Raw genomic sequence first — 6,000 nt, 5'->3', positions numbered from 1 at the left:
TGACTAATGTCCAGGAAGGTTAAGTTAGTTCAGTTTCTATTGTGATTTCTAGGTAACAGCTACATATACACTATGCTGCAACAGTGAAGCGGCTTACTCTGTTGTACAATGCAGGAGTGCTGGGATTTTTGGAACGTGTAATTTTAATGGCTAAACTTTCCGCAACAACTTCCCCCAGGCTGATACTGTAGTCTTACTCGATTAAATGTTTACAATATATGAAAATGAAGAACTAAAACATCCCCCAACACTGTAAACTAATCACATTCATATCTGAGAGCCGTGGGCCTCATCAAACAAATATAAAGTTTAATAAAGCCCAATGAAATGTGATTTTCACATGGTGCCATTCATTTCCATAAGTCCTGTCTTTACTACCCTCCCGTGGCGCCTCGAGGTCTCAGTGGGGTTGTAGAAACTGGGGCTCACACAGGAGAGGAACACTTTCACAGCTCCATTTTCATTTAGTGTCATTAGAAATTCAATTCCCAGCAAATGACTTTTTAGAATTTCACAGCAGTCCCTTAAGATGTTCTTGCATGACCCACTTTTGTCTCAAGCAGCCGCGGCTTTTCCTCGGTGCCACAGTTCAGAATGTGTACGTACATCCCTAAACACATCCTCTCAGGACTTGCGTTCTCGTTTACGCGTCGTGTTTTTTTTTTTGGACTGCTTGCTGAGTCTGTTGGGCTCACTCCAGGGAAAACTGGTCATTTGATTTTAAATTTAAATGATAATTGAGGAATGCCGTAGCAACCAAATGCAAACGTTCAGTGTAAATGTAATACAACTGCTTTGTTTTAAAGTAAATCCTTCGACTGGAGGTCCCTTTTTATTTTTCTAAAAAAAAAGAAATATTACTACTAGTATTTCTAGTAACGCTATCACTACTACTATAATAATAATATGTTGCTAATATATTACTTTATCTAAGAGCAACTTTTAACTGGTAAATCCACATATATTTCTCTCTGGTTTTGCTGATTGCACATGTGCAAATACATTATACATCAACAGCTAAGCATGCTGGGATAATGTTCTGTGATGTGTCCCATCTGTTAAAACTCTCGTGACAAAAACAGCAGATCGATCTTGACTCCTCATTTCGAGATAAGTAGAAAGTGGGCACAGCTGACACTTTAAACTTTGAGCTTAAAATAAACACGCTCACTTTTCTGTCTGCAAACAAGGCTTAATAAAGACGATGGGCTATAAATCTGGTCCTCAACGTTTTTCAATTTCCTGCATCACTGAATATCCCGTGGTAGCGGGGGGCCACCTATCCTTGGGAAATTCCCATACATAGTGATACCATGAGTGTAATAATGTGACACATATAAGACACGCAGAAACAGTGATTTCACATTGGGGAATTTGGGACACTGACCTAAAGCAAATAAGAACCGTCAGCTAAAAAGAAAGTTGACTAGTAGGACCCAAGAGGAAAGACGGGAGACATGAGGACATTAAGTGAATGATGATTCCAACAGAAATCTCTCTATTCAGGTCAATTACATGCTTACCCTTTAAAAGTTTAGGGTTAATAGAGCTAATGAATGCACCACAATGGAGTTTATGGAGCATACAGGATATCCTTGAAGTGAAGTCTGCTGCCCTCAGCTTGATCTTAAGCATCATCAGTTGTGAGCCTGCTGGCTCTGACAGGTGGTCGTGTATAGGAAAGCAGGTGATGCCCCCTTGCTTCCCTCAATGCTGTCAGTCAGTGTGACAAAGGTGACATTAGGTGGAGATCCTGCCATGCTGGAAAGGGCACTTGCACAGCATGTACATCTTTTAATAGCCTCCACCCAGATCAGACTTGCAATAGAGACACGCAAATTTACCCACTTTTGAGTGGCTACACACACGGTAAGATACAGATTTTCTTTCTGATCTAAGCACACACACACACACACACACACACACGCGAACACATAAATATGAACAAACACACACACAATACATGAATTTAAGAAGACAAGGTGCCCTTCCCAGAAAGGAGGACGGTTAATAATAAAAGTACAGTGTGTTCCAGAAAACAATGCGCACAAATAAGTCTTATGTCTAAGAGTTACAAGTCTATTTAAAACTATAACCTTCTTCTAAACTGTAATTTCTTTCACATTGCATTAAAAGATAAATAACTCTTTTCAAAGCCAACAAATTATTTTTTTTTAACATTTTTATGACTTTTTTTCAGCTAAATGATTAATCTGCCAACTCCAACATGTTAAGCAGTCCAGAGTCTGTTATGATATCTTTAAACTGCTACAAATGATTGTTAAGTTAGCCACAAGGTTCATAACATGCGCTGTGAGGGGTGCTCAGGTTATCATTTTTATATCCTCTGCCAGCTCTTATGTAAATATGTTCGGTGGTATGTTGTAATGGGAGGTTTACCTAAATATCCTGTTTTATTGTCTGACATCCTTTTTTGTTTTTATTTATTTTCTAATGAATTAAGGTAGCACAGAGTGGCGCTATTCCTGTTTCTACAGGAATTGTGCAGCAATAGCACACCAGAAAGAGGGTTCTCACTGGGAAAATTAACAGTATTCTTTGAAGAAATGTCAAATGCTGAAAGCTCAGAAAGAGACGCTATAGAAGTTTGCACTAAAGAACAAAATGGTTTGCTCAGAGTAACCACAGTAACCCCTTTATCTACTTCTTCTTCCCATCTAAAACTTCACTTTCACAATCAAAGACCTGCTATGGACTGTAATGTCTTTTGATCGCTGTCTCTGAGCTAATTGAAACAGAATCTGTGTGCAAAGTGGTCCGTTTGGTCAGGCTTGGCTTTTAACTGCAGCTAATGCATCGAGATTTTTGTCTGCGCATATGCTACAGTCAAAAGATAGTCAGTGACACAAGGGGAGTTAGGCAGTAATGGCTCTCCCTGGAAAGGAAAAATAGTAATAGCTATTTCACTTTCTTACAACATCCCCAAAGGAGATAATACATTTTGGAATAAGGATTTTACCCTTTTTTTTAATGGATGTCAGAGTTTGTTCTTTTTAACCTTTTTATTTTAGATTTTTTTTCTTTTTTATTCAAATCTGTAAGACATAGTCTGCAATATGATAACTGAAACCAGTAAGCAAGAGTTACGTTTTTCCTATCATGTACAAAAACACCAAAGGGAATAAGTAAAATATACTGTCATGCCTAACAGATTATTTGTGCATTACACTACATTAATAATTTATTCCAGAAGTGCAATGCTTTTAGCACAAATAAAAAATCCAGATCAATTTTAACAACATTTAAAAGTTGAGATGTGTCATTTATTCTTGTTTTGTAATGACATATTGGCATAAAAGCCTTGTCCGAGCATCCAGTCTTACTTACTGTAGAACCATTTTCCATGGAATTTATTATCAATCTTCTCTTTGGTTACTACCGAACAAAAAGCAGGTCTTAAAAACATCTACACCAATATTTACAGAAAAACTTTTCTAGGCATTAAATTTAAACCCAAATGACTGAATGATCTTTTAATATTATGATCTATATTTTTGTCATCTTCACCATCAAGCATGCATTAGAGAACTAGAGTGAGCATTAACAGACATACACTTTGTGGCATTTAATTTCAAATACAGCTTTTCAAACTGCCAACACATGCAGTACATTGTTTGGCACACAAACATGCAATCTGTCTGCTGGCTAATGCTACAGTTGCTATATGTCCTGGGGGTGGGGGTTGGGGGGGGGGGTGGAAACGGTAAAGTGTGATAACGTCACTCTCAGAAATGGAGGAAGATGTAAGAAGGAGAGGATGGGGGAGATAGATGACAGGCTATTTTCAAATCTAAGGTCTGTGCAGCAAGTGAAATCTGGAAAATTGGAAACTTAGAGCTTAAATGAAATGTTCTTATTAATTGTAGATTTATTTAATCTGAAATTGGATCTGAACATTATGTCTTAAAGAAGAATATATTATATTTAATATTTAATATTATGAAGTCTTGTTTTATTCAACATTTGTATGAGAATACTTGATAGTTCAGTAGAGGCTGAACTGGTCTGTTTGCAATATTATGGTACAGTTTACAGTAACTGACTGTGTTGGACCGGTGTAGGCAGTCTGTGCAGTTCATTAGCAATGTGCAGATCTAGCTCGTTCCATTTAAGAGCCAAACCAATCCTTTGCTGTTCTGATCCAATGCTCACATGAAATAGACAGCCGATCAACCCTTTTGTCTCAGTATTGGTCATAAATTTTAATTTAAGATGATCATGTGATTTAGTTTGTAAACTGCACCTTCATTCTGTCTTTATACTGGATAGGGGCGGCAGGCAGATATGATACCTCAGACTACATGCGGTTGGATAAATCTATAAAGACCAGTAAACCTCAGAGTAACACAGGTCAGCTGATCCCAACCTGTAGACAAAGAACAATCTACTGTTGCCATAACAGAATTATTGTGTAACTTATTTCTAAGTGAGTCTTTTCCACCTGCTGCACTGCTACACCAACACTTAAGGTTCCTACAGTGGACAAATCAGACTTTAAACCCTATTTTTAACCTTTCCATTCAATTTTCCATTACTGCTGCTTTTGGCAATTCTACAGGTTAAGTATGACTGCAGCTTCAGGGCTGCATGGAAGCGTACAAACAGCAGTTGATTGACATGTCTCTCACTGTCCAGTTAGTTTTATACCACCAGTTTTGAGTCATATGATTCTGACTGTTAAAAGCACTTACATCATTGTTGTGTATTTGTTTGTATCTCACTGCACAGTTTTGACAGACTGTATACTGACAGCTGTATAACATAGCAAAACATTGTGGAGTGGTCTCTGTTAAGCTGTAAAAACTGTATAAATGCAGCATTAGGTAATAATAACTATACAGTTTTTGCTACACAGAGTTTGGTGGCATCAAAAAGTCTTTTATACAATATGAACCTGATTAGTTGTCTGTTCAGGCAGAATTGAGAGCTGAGATCATCACCTAAACATTGACAGCTCAGCAGTCAAAATGTAATTTGATTGTGGCCACTGAAAACGATATAAAACAGGATTCACATTAGCAGTCATTAGCATTCACATTTGCAGTGAAGAGCTGAGAAAGATGATTTTCTGTAGTACAAGCACCAGCCAGTCAAATGTTCCAGAACAGGCACTGACCAATCAAATTGTGTATTATGAGAGATTTCAGGAAGTGCAGTTGCAGCTTGCAGTCAACACCAAAATGGAAAAGTTGATCATTTTAGAGTAATCACCCCATTTCATGTCATTATACTTAGTCACAGGCAGTTAGCAAAGCTTATGCTACTTGAGGCAATATTAGCCTGCCTGGTTAGTTTTCAAAATGTTACTGATTGCAATGATAATTGAGCCGGCAGAGATAACCCCCAAAAGTTCAGGAATGGTCTAGATCAAGCAATGATCCAACACGTATGCGTGAGTGTTAACTGATTCCATCACATGTGCCAATGTGTCCCTAAAACAGCTCTCAGCAACACTAAATATATGTGCAGAGGTTATTGTTTGAGAGCAGGAAGGCAGAGATGGGAAGGGCATAGAGCTTTCCTTTAATTTTCTAAATACAAAATACAACATCCTACGCAGACCAAATGCTACACTCTTGGAATACTCCTGGATCGCTATAGTGCTTCACACTAGCTGGACTTGGAGCTGAGAGTAACAAATCAGGATAGAAAGCTAAAAAAATATTGATAAACAAGATAAGGCTTTATTGAGTTAACTCTTTTTACTGGATTTGCTTTCATTTAAGAACAGAGAGAAATCCTAGAGATGTTATTTAAAGGATCTGCGTGCACAAACCCAAGCACATAAAACCCAAACAAACAGGACAAAAATCCTCTGGGATTATGTATATATGCACAATCTTATGCTAGGAAAAAAATACTGAGGTTCATGACATCCTTATTTTCTCTTTTCAATACTGTGGTGTTTGGCCCATTTCCCTCTTTGAGTCAGAATGCACACTTTTTGCCACAAAGGACTAGCTGAGAAAACACAGCCAA

Source organism: Mchenga conophoros, linkage group LG18, assembly GCF_057382185.1.
Source record: "Mchenga conophoros isolate Kocher_MC1m ecotype Shallow Benthic linkage group LG18, M_conophoros_male_GT1.1, whole genome shotgun sequence".
Lineage (NCBI taxonomy): Eukaryota > Metazoa > Chordata > Actinopteri > Cichliformes > Cichlidae > Mchenga > Mchenga conophoros.
Note: the sequence above shows the minus strand (reverse complement) of the source record.